Source organism: Octopus sinensis, linkage group LG28 (genome assembly GCF_006345805.1).
Source record: "Octopus sinensis linkage group LG28, ASM634580v1, whole genome shotgun sequence".
In the NCBI taxonomy this organism is placed as follows: Eukaryota; Metazoa; Mollusca; class Cephalopoda; order Octopoda; family Octopodidae; genus Octopus; species Octopus sinensis.
The window spans coordinates 19,518,165-19,530,664 of NC_043024.1; the positions used below are offsets into that span (position 1 = coordinate 19,518,165).

General features: G+C 37.3%; 1 protein-coding gene and 1 non-coding gene across 2 annotated transcripts in view; both read left to right on the top strand.

Moving 5' to 3' along the window:
- Positions 1–12,500, top strand: part of LOC115225742 (roundabout homolog 2-like) — a 571,297-nt gene that overhangs the window by 218,734 nt on the left and 340,063 nt on the right. The gene's annotated exons all lie outside the window — the stretch shown is intronic.
- LOC115225926 lies at positions 7,028–7,131 on the top strand. The gene has a single exon (XR_003882969.1). It is a non-coding gene; the product is annotated as a U6 spliceosomal RNA (small nuclear RNA).

The following is a 12,500-nucleotide window of genomic DNA, read 5'->3' on the forward strand; positions in this document are numbered from 1 at the left end:
GCATGCTTTAGCTTACTTTCAAGGTTGACTCCTTAATCATTTTTCGTTCCCGGAGCACTCACAAAGCAGTGAAGATCTATGCTTGGAGTTTCTTCCGTAAAATAGTAACAAACTCGTAGCTCGAACCTTAGGGATGATATTATTCTGACCATGGGATTGCATCTAGAAAGTTAACCTCCGAGGCACAAGTTCAGGCAAGGTTGTTTATGGAAGACCAGCATTCGCCCATGTATAGCAGCCTCCCCTCTCCTCACCACTGATGTTACCCAAGGGAAAGGCAAAGGCCGATACAGCTTGGCATCAGTGATGCTACAAGTCACTTCTCTAGCTGAATGAGCAGGAGGAACATGAAATAAAGTGTCTTGCTCAAGAATACAACTCACTACCTCGTGATTGTGAGCCTAATACTCTAAACACTGAGCCATGTAGACCTGGAAACAATAGTGTCTCAGAAGTGATTCTGCATTCTTCAATACCCTTGAAAATCTCATACCATGATTCTAAAACCAAATGCAGTTTAACCCTTTAGCATTCTAATTCCTCTGCCAAATATAATCCTCATTTATTCCCATTGTTTTGAATTAATCAAGGATTATCTTGTAACTCGGAGATTTTAATGATATACTCTTTTACTTATTTCAGTCATATGACTTGGGCCATACTGGAGCACCGCCTTTAGTCAAGCAAATCGACCCAAGGACTTATTCTTTGTAAGCCTAATACTTATTCTATCGGTCTCTGTTGCCGAACCGCTAAGTGATGGGGATGTAAACACACCAGCATCGGTTGAGGGGATATATACAGACACACAAACATACATACACACATACATATATATACATATATACGACGGATTTCTTTCAATTTCCATCTACTAAATCCACTCACAAGGCTTTGTGTGGCCCGAGGCTATAGTAGAAGGCACTTGCCCAAGGTGCCATGCAGTGGGACTGAACCCAGAACCATGTGGTTGGTAAGCAAGCTACTTACCACACAGCCACACCTATTATTAGATTGACACTATAAGGTCAATGTGTGAGGCTGTATTTGGTCAGTTTGAACAAAGAACAGGTAGAATATTTCAGCCAGAAACGGCCAGTTTAAAAACTAAAGATTGAAGTTTTTACTTTCAACTACTGGGGGCGGGGAGCAAAGTTGTTGTTATTGGTGGTGGTGGTGGTGGTGGTATATGGAAGAAAAGATTGAAGGAGGTCCTACTGCAGATGGCTTTGTGATGGAACAGACGGTAATAAACAGCAATTAAATATTATTTACTGATAAGGAATTTGCTAATGGTTTTCAGATAACAATGTTTGAAGATGAAAAAAAAAATAATTCTTTAGAGTGGGTTAATTAAAATTTTGAAATAAAACATCAATAATCCTCCTATAATTGCATGAATTTGGTTAATTTGTCAAAAGAAGTGTTTTTAAGATTTTTCTTCTTCAGATTATTATTATCATTATTATTATTATTATTATCATTATTATTATTATTATTATTATTGTTATTATTATCATTGTTATTATTATCATTGTTATTATTATTATTATTATTATTATTATTATTATTATTATTATCATTATTATTATTATTATCATTATCATTGTTATTATTATTATTGTTATTATTATAATTGTTATTATTATTATTATTATTATTAATATTATTATTATTATTATCATTATTATTATTATTATTATTATTATTATTATTTTTATTATTATTATATATTATTATTATTATTATTATTATTATATTATCATTATTATTATTATTATCATTATCATGTTATTATTATTATTGTTATTATTATAATTGTTATTATTATTATTATTATTATTAATATTATTATTATTATTATTATTATTATTATTATTATTATTATTATTATTAATATTATTATTATTATTATTATTATTATTGTTATTATTATTATTATTATTATTATTATTATTATTATTATTATCATTATTATTATTATTACTATTATTATTTTTATTATTATTATTATTATTTGTTTTTTTTGTTTGAGGGCAAGAGGTGGGTTGGGAATAGCTTTTAAGCAAAGCTAATTATAAATGCTAAATCATTATCGATTCAAATAGTTATTGCATGTAACAAACAAGAAATGAAAGTGTAAATATTGGTAATGAAGAAAATTAAGCAATAATCTTCATTTTTTTTCCCTTTTTTATCTTTGCTTTTGCATGTGTGTGTTTACATATGCAAATAACACTGTAATTTTAAATATTTCAAATTTCGGCACAAAGCCAGTGATTTGAAAGTGGGCAGTCAATTGTATTGTTTCCCGGTATTTGACTGGTACTTCATGTTATCATCATCATCATCATCATCATCATTTAGCGTCCGTTTTCCATGCTAGCATGGGTTGGACGGTTCAACTGGGGTCTGGGAAGCCAGAAGGCTGCGCCAGGCCCCAGTCAGATCTGGCAGTGTTTCTACGGCTGGATGCCCTTCCTAACGCCAACCACTCCACGAGTGTAGTGGGTGCTTTTTACATGCTACCCGCACAGGTGCCAGACAGAGCTGGCAAATGGCCATGAACGGATGGTGCTTTTTATGTGCCACTGGCACGGGGGCCAGGTGAGGCTAGCAATGGATACGAACGGATGGTGCTTTTTACGTGCCACCGGCACGAGCAATGCAACTAATCGAAAAGTGCAGAGAACAGGGATGGAATGTTGTGTATTACCCATTTCTTTACTACCCACAAGGGGCTAAACATAGAGGGGACAAACAAGGACAGGCAAACGGATTAAGTCAATTACATCAACCCAAGTACATAACTGGTACTTAATTTATTGACCTCGAAAGGATGAAAGGCAAAGTCGACCTCGGTTGAATTTAAACTCAAAACGTAGCGGCAGACGAAATACCTGTTTCTTTACTACCACAAGGGGCTAAACACAGAGGGGACAAACAAGGACAGACAAACGGATTAAGTCAATTATATCGACCCCAGTGCATAACTGGCACTTATTTAATCGACCCCTAAAGGATGAAAGGCAAAGTCGACCTCGGTGGAATTTGGACTCAGAACATAACGGCAGACGAAATACCTATTTCTTTACTACCCACAAGGGGATAAACACAGAGGGAACAAACAAGGACAGACAAACGGATTAAGTCGATTACATCGACATCGACCCCAGTGTGTAACTGGTACTTAATTTATCGACCCCGAAAGGATGAAAGGCAAAGTCGACCTCGGTGGAATTTGAACTCATAATGTAACAGCAGAAGAAATACCGCTAAAAATTTCGCCCAGCGTGCTAACGTTTCTGCCAGCTCATCGTGTATTACCATTTGGCAGTGGAGGCTAGGGCCTCAGTGAAAGAAACATGACAACGCTATTCAAAAGAAGATTTGTTTTTTCTAGCTCAGAGCTGAGAAAACTAATAAGGAGAATACAGGAAGCGGTCGAGAAAGCCAGCTTCTATACATGGCTGAAGCGGGAAGACCAAAAATGGCTTGAAAGTCAGAACCTGCCGGCGGGAAATAACACCACTAGGTGAGACAAGCTGACACTGAATTAGCTTCACTGACTGACAGATGATGGTATCATTTAGAGAATGTGTGGGCTGAGACTACGCGTCTTCATTGGTCAGTTAAAGTTGAGACAGTGTCACGTGACAACTTGCTGGGGCTGCCTGCTGGAGCCTAGCAGCAGGTATTTAAAGGGAAAAAATTTGACAGGACAGTCAGTCGCCTGCTGACACTCGTTGATGCTACATTGAAGAGGCCAGGGAACAGAAGAAAGAAGAAGACATGCCCCCAACACCAGAGCTGAAGACACCTCTGAAAGGGGGGGGGGCACCACCACGTCAAAGGGTGTAGGGGCCGAAACCGGATGTGGTTCCTCCTCATGATGTCTTGAGCTAACTGGATCCTATAAAGGAGCTGTTGTGGTAGCAGACCACGAAACACGGTTGAAATTCCTATTACCAGTTCAAATATGCCAGTGATACATTCGAACTTGTAAACTAGACATTCATTATGTTTTGCCATGGAGACAATTTCTCTCCATAGACAAATGGTGTAAATAGAACCAAATCAGTTTGCAGTGCCACCTATCCAAACTGTGAAAGGCAAGAATTTTGGAATGATTATCTCCTCTTCAATCACAGAAACTAGACAATGTGCTGTGAGTTGATTAGAGAGACCATGTCTCTTATGTTATTCTAGATATCATATATTGGCTGGTAACACTAATTGGTGGCCAACCATTAACAAATTACAGGGTGGGGGAGCTAAGCATTCTGTGACTGAAGAGAAGATAACTACTCCAAAATGCTTGCATCTTCCACTCTGGTTAGGTGGCGCTGCAAGCTGATTTAGGTGTGTTTATACCATTTGTCTACAGCAAAAAAATTTCTCCATGACAAAACACAATAAATGGCTTGTTTGTGAGTTTGAACCTACCACTGGTATATCTGAACTGGTAGAAGAAATATTAATAACCTTCGCTATGCAGATGATACAACCCTGCTGGCAGAGAGTGGTAAGGATCTGGAGGATCTTGTCCTGCTGGTCAAGAAAGAGAGTGAGAAATTTGGGCTGTACCTCAATGTTAATAAAACGAAGATCATGTCAACAGCAGCCACAACAAACATCAGCATCAAGATCGATAATGAAGAGATCGAAGTGGTTGATAATTTCATCTTCCTTGGCTCCAAAATAAATCGAGATGGTGACTGCACTCCAGAAATAAGACAGCGGACAGTACTCGGCAGAGAGGCAATGGTCAGCATGAGCAGGGTCTGGAAGAGTAGAGACATCAGACTCGCTACCAAATGCAGATTGGTGAATGCAATTGTCTTTCCAATAGCAACATATGGATGAGAGACCTGGACACTAAAGAAAGCTGACCAGAAGAGAATTAATGCATTCGAGCTTTGGTGTTAGAGAAGACTTTTACGGATTCCATGGACAGCGAGGCTCACCAATGGAGAAGTTCTTAAGTAGATCAGGCCAAAAATGTCACTAGAAGCTAGGATTACCAAGCATAGATTGACATATTTTGGTCATATTATGCGGAGAAAATCCCTGGAGAAGGACATCATGCTCGGAATGATCAGTGGCAAGACAGGAAGAGGCCGACCAAGAACCCGCTGGCTTGACACCATCAGGAGTGATACTGGAATGGACTTAGCCAATCTGAAAAAAGCGGCCCAGGATAGAACTGACTGGAGGACACTGATCCAACGAGTGACCGAGAGTCGACTTCGACGGAGCGGATAGATAGATAGCTCACACCCTGTAATGCATTTTATAATACCCCATAAAGATGAAAGGCAAATTTGATCTTGGTGGAATTGAACTCTTAATGTAATGAAATGGAGGAAAAGCTGGTAAGAATATTGTCCATTATTTTAATGACTTTGCCAGTTTATTACATGACTGTAGCTTCAAATTAAAATGAGTTTACTTTAATTTTTTAATTGCTTTTATCAAGACGCTCCAACATGATGGTGTTGAACCTTTTACAAGAGCCTAGAAGCCTTTAACAGGCATTGGAGTAATCTTAAAAGAATATAGATCTGATTGACAAAATGGTAGGAGAAATTCCACCCCTGATATCTCTCTCTTTTATTTGTTTCAGTCATTTGACTGCAGCCATGCTGGAGCACCGCCTTTAGTCGAGCAACTCGACCCTGGGACTTATTGTTTGTAAGCCCAGTACTTATCCTATCGGTCTCTTTTGCTGAACCACTAAGTGATGGGAACATAAACACACCAGCATCGGTTGTCAAGCAATGCTAGGGGGACAAACACACACACACACAAACACACACATATACATATCTATACATATATACGACAGGCTTCTTTCAGTTTCCGTCTACCAAATCCACTCACAAGGCTTTGGTCGGCCCAAGGCTTTAGTAGAAAAAACTTGCCCAAGGTGCCACGCAGTGGGACTGAACCCGGGACCATGTGGTTGGTAAGCAAGCTACTTATCACACAGCAACTCCTGCGCGAATATACTGAACTGAACTGACAAACCCTTTGGCATTTAAACCAGCCACATCCAGTCAAAACATTTTACTTGTATGATACTCAAACTGGTCAGATCTGGCTTCTCACACCTATCCAACAATGTCATTCTGAAAATAAACCGTCACATTATTGAAGTCTTGAGGCTTCAAGATAATGCATGAGTAATTTAAAAGAATATGAGTAAATTACTTATTGAGTAATCCGAATGCCAAAGGGTTAAGCCAGCCACCTGGTTTGTATTCAAACTAACAAAATCCAGCTTTTCACACCTACCCTACAATGTCATTTTAAAAATATGCAATGACATCATCAAAATCTTAAAGTTATGAGATTATGGTTGATTATTGTTACATGCAATAACTATTTGAATTGATAATGATTTAGCATTTGTAATTAGCTTTGCTTCAAAGATATTCCCAACCACCTCTTGCCCTCAAACAAAAAAAAAACAAATGATAATAACAATAATTATAAAAGTGATAACAATAACAACGACATCAATAAGAATAATAATAATAATAATAATAATAATAACGATAATAATTTCATATAATCATCATCAAATGGAAACAGTATTGAAAGAAGATGCTAATAATAATAATAATAAGGAGAAGAAGGAAGAGAAGAGGACCTTTTATCAATTCCATAATGAAAAATTAAATTATACCATTTAGAAAAATTACATATTATAGAAAGATTAAATATAAGATAAAACATATAACGATGATTAAGTAATGTGCAATATTTGGTAGAATAACGATACGTGTTAATTTATATATATATACAGAGAGAGAGAGAGAAAGAAGAGATTATCGTTTGTACTTGTCACCTCATCTGCTCTACTCCTTGACTTCCCCATGACCTAGTGATTTGACAGGAGAGACCAATAGAATAAGTACCACACTTTAAAATACAGTTGCTAATCTGTTCAACTATTTGTTTCAGGACAGTGTCTCAGCATGGCTGCAGTCCAATGAGTAAAATAAGCGGAAAATAAAATAGAATGTATATGGCAGCACATATTCTAAAACTAGAATGATACAAAGAAGATTAGTATGGTCCCTGCACAAGGATGACACACAAATTCATGAAGCATTTCATATTTTTAATGCCTGTATAGTGGTGCTCCAGCATGACCACAACTGCATGAATGAAACGAATAAAAGAATGTAAACATAAATGTGTGTGTGTGCATGTTATTCTAACAAGAATAGAATTGATTGTGAGTTCAAAGTTTCGGCCAGCTAAGGTATCGTTAGACAGTCTGGTGATGGCTTAGCCAGCCAGAACTTCGATGTCACTGTCAATACTATTCTTGTAAAAGAATAATTTTTTACTTTACCATATGTATTGAGTAATCTTTCAATTTTATGTAAAGTTGTTTTTATCATAATATAAAAACAAATGCTAATATATATATATGTATACTTTAATATATTCATTCAAATATATATACATTCAAATAGGCGCAGGAGTGGCTGTGTGGTAAGTAGCTTGTTTACCAGCCACATGGTTCGGGGTTCAGACCCACTGCGTGGCACCTTGGGCGAGTGTCTTCTACTATAGCCTCGGGCCAACCAAAGCCCTGTGAGTGGATTTGGTAGACGGAAACTGAAAGAAGCCTGTCGTATATATATATATATATATGTATATATATGCGTCTGTGTGTTTGTGTGTCTGTGTTTGTCCCCCTAGCATTGCTTGACAACCGATGCTGGTGTGTTTATATCCCCGTAACTTAGCGGTTCAGCAAAAGAGACCGATAGAATAAGTACTGGGCTTACAAAAGAATAAGTTCCGGGGTCGAGTTGCTCGACTAAAGGCGGTGCTCCAGCATGGCCGCAGTCAACTGACTGAAACAAGTAAAAAGAGTAAAAAAAAAAGAAAAAGAGTATATGTATTGAGTAATCTTTCAATTTTACGTAAAGTTGTTTTTATCATAGTATAAAAACAAATGCTAATATATGTATATTTTAATATATGATATTTATATAGATATATATATATATACATACATACATACATACATACATACATACATACATACATACATACATACATACATACATACATACATACATACATACATACATACATAAAGGGACACAGTGTGTAAGAGCATCAGAAAATGTTCCAGATTCTGTCAGAGGATATTACAATAATATGCATCACCAGCAATAATTTGTGTACAGCAATTTTAGACTTTGACTTCTGTTCCAAAGTGCAGTAATTATATTCTGCAAGTTTGGTAAAGTGGAACCATATTTATTGCCAAACATAATTATCCCAAATCAAATAATTTTCTTACTGCAAATCTTAATCTATGATCTCATGCATTTGATAATCAGAAATTTATTACGGTTCCATTTTAATAATTTCGAAAGTATTCTGTAAAGGAATGACAGATATCTTAAATTATTGGTCCTTGGGGACCATGAACTAAACAATAGTTATTCCACTGGCCATTGTTTGCCATTATGATCAGTCTAAGAATCTGTCCCTTGGAGATTTCGATTCCAAGGTACGTGTATTGATGGCTAGATACAGTCTTTTGTGGAATTCCTACAGCTATTTATACATGTGCGTCTCTCGTTTCCACTGAAGTCAATCAAATAAAAGACCAACGCTAGTCATCATCATCATCATTGTTCTTTTAATCTTTGACTGGTTTTAGTCATTAGACTGCGGCCATGTTGGGGCATTGCTTTGAAGAATCTTTTGTCAGATGAATGAAATTATTCCAGTACTCTCTCTCTCTTTTACTCTTTTACTTGTTTCAGTCATTTGACTGCGGCCATGCTGGGGCACTGCCTTTAGTCGAGCAAATCGACCCCGGGACTTATTCTTTGTAAGCCCAGTACTTATTCTATCGATTCTTTTGCCGAACCGCTAAGTAACGGGGACATAAACACACCAGCATTAGTTGTCAAGCAATGCTAGGGGGACAAACACAGACACATAAACACACACATGCACATATATATATATACATATATACGATGGGCTTCTTTTCAGTTTCTGTCTACCAAATCCACTCACAAGGCTTTGGTCAGCCTGAGGCTATAGTAGAAGACACTTACCCAAGGTGCCACGCAGTGGGACTGAACCCGGAACCATGTGGTTGGTAAACAAGCTACTTACCACAGAACCACTCCTGCACCTATATATATATATATAATATATATATATATATATATATATATATATATATAAAATAGTGTACATTTAAACACAAGAGAAAACTACCATTTAACAGGTAATTTTTACATGCTAGAAGAAGCAACCAAAACGACCAAAACCACATTTAATAACAATCTTCGAAGGAAATAAAAAATAAAAACTTCTACCTTGTTATTTTTTTGCAGTTATACCTAGGTTTCACATTTCTTTAGCAAATAAGATAATTTGCTAGGCGAATTCTCATCAGTAACCGGCCTTAACAACTAACTTATAATTTAGAGACAAATAACACGTGTTTCATTATTATATGTTATAATTTTTCAAAATTCTGCAGCCACCCTCTCGACCCTGGGCAACACTACCTCCTCCAGGCACTTGATGTAGGCCTCTGTGTTAAGTCTGAGGCCATGTGGAAAGATGAATGGAGGAATAACGTCGCCATCACTCCAAACACCATGTTGTTGACTGGATGCTTGAATTTTATCACTTTAGGTACATGTTTTGGGCACACAGCAAACCAACGGTTGTCCTGTGTGTTTGCATTGGCGCTTCTAGTACAAATGCCAAGCTGTACAGCCTGTCGTTTCCAAATTTCTGGCTGAGTAAATCGTGCATGGTGCTGTTTTTCTCACAGCCGGTGCCCAACTGACCCTACTATACTGTGCAGTCAACAAAATCAAAAACAAACAATGTGCATACATAAAATTTAGAATTCAAAAGGATGACAATTTACCCATTGTAACCTAAATGTGTATATGTATATATGTATGTAAGTATGTATGTATGTATCTATGTATCTATTTATGTATGGATGTATATATGGAGGTCGTTCTCCTTTAGCTAACTCTCCATAAAAGAGTTGTTTTGGCATCCTTGAATCCTTCATTCTGACCAGATGACCACTCTATCCGAGCCTTTGCTTTAACAAAAGAGCTTCTATACTTTCACACCGAGAACCTTCCAATAATGAGTGACAACCTGGCCACTGGTGGTGGTCTAACACCATACTAATCATATCTGTCGGGCACGTGGAAGAGAGTGTAATTCGGCAGGAGGACTTAAATGACATGCAAAGGTACATGAAGCCCAGTTACAACTACAGCTGGCTATTACCAGTAAAGGTATTAGTTGCCAATTCTGTACAAGACATTGTAGATCTTTAGCTGGGCTAAAAAGTCACATTCGATCACAGCACCAGTAACAGTTAAGCTTCGTGCAATGGCCATACACGATAATGAGGGGCAGCCATAAAATGTATGTATGTATGTATGTATGTATGTATGTGCGTATGTATGTATATGACCCCTAAATAACTGTAAAACTCAATGTCACAGGAACCACAATCATGTCTAATTATTTATAAAACCATCTAATTCACAGACAATTTTGATAAATACTTGAATTCTTGAACTTTGGCAGTATTTGAACATTGGCATTCATATTAACTTTATTAAATTCTGAAATGGAATCGTATTTGACTTAACACAATTTTCTCATTTCTTTCTCATTGTCGCTTGTTACTGTTTTCTCTCTGGTGCGTTCAGCTTCTGTGTTTTACCAAACACTTTTAGTTATGCAATGGATTTTTGCATAAATTCACTTGTGTTTCATGTCTGCTATCTGTCACAACTGACTTACTTCGAAATCAAAGAATAAATTTACCATTTTGATTTACATAAGAATCTTCATGCTTTTCTGTCTTCTCGTTTCTGATCATCATCGTCATCGTCATCATTTTCGTTTTAACGTCTACTTTTTTTACACTTGCATGGTTCATAAGGAATTTGTCAAGGTAGTTATGACTTCCACCAAACAATACACAATAGGCGCAGGAGTGGCTGTGTGGTAAGTAGCGTGCTAACCAACCACATGGTTCCGGGTTCAGTCCCTCTGCGTGGCATCTTGAGCAAGTGTCTTCTACTATAGCTTCGGGCTGACCAAAGCCTTGTGAGTGGATTTGGTAGACGGAAACTGAAAGAAGCTTGTCGTATATATGTATATATATATAAATATGTATGTGTGTGTATATGTTTGTGTGTCTGTGTTTGTCCCTCTAGCATTGCTTGACAACCAATGCTGGTGTATTTACGTCCCTGTCACTTAGCAGTTCAGCAAAAGAGACCGATAGAATAAGTACTAGGCTTACAAAGAATAAGTCCCAGGGTCGATTTGCCCGACTAAAGGCGGTGCTCCAGCATGGCCGCAGTCAAATGACTGAAACAAGTAAAAGAGTACATCCTTATTTCTTTACTGCCCACAAAGAGCTACACACAGAGGGGACAAACGGATTAAGTCGATTATATCAACCCCAGTGCGTAGCTGGTACTTATTTAATCGACCCCGAATGGATGAAAGGCAAAGTCGACCTCGGCGGAATTTGAACTCAGAACATAAAGACAAACGGAATACCTATTTCTTTATTACCCACAAGGGGCTAAACATAGAGGGGACAAACAAGGACAGACATAGGTATTAAGTCGATTACATCGACCCCAGTGCATAACTGGTACTTAATTTATCGACCCCGAATGGATGAAAGGCAAAGTCGACCTCGGCGGAATTTGAACTCAGAACGTAAAGACAGACGGAATACCGCTAAATATTTTGCCTGGCGTGCTAACGTTTCTGCCAGCTCGCCACCTTTATACACACATACAATACACACATCTTTGTCAAATAATCCACCACCAGCCACCAGCAGTTTAGCCACTGATCACCTAATCTTGAAACAGGTGGTACTGTGTATGTATGTGTGTATGTGCATATATATAAGGTCCTGGTAGGGTGTAAAGGTAGGGTATTACCAGAGAAGCATTCAACGGTCATATTCCAGACTAATACCAAAATTCCTCAGGTGTAGAAAATCCTGGTTTGCACAAAGGTAAAACTGTTGTTTGGGTTTAGCAAAGAGTAAAGCATAATCCAAAGAATAAGACAAAGGAATTCCTTTAAGAAATCTTTGATGATTCCTTACAATTGTTTCTGCATAAACTCTGCTTGCGACACCAGTTTAGGAAAAATGCAGAGTGGAAATTTTTTGCAAATTTTGCGAGCTGAGTTGGTAGAGAAACAGTTGTAATGAATCATTAAAGATGTGAGAATGTAGTTTTTGCTTTATTATTTGGATTACACACACACACAAATATAGCAAGCAAGATTGAACATCACTTTTATTAGTATATATATATATATACACACATATATATATATATATAATATATATATATATATGTGTGTGGAGGCGCAATGGCCTAGTGGTTAGGGCAGCGGACTCACGGTCGTAGGATCGCGGTTTC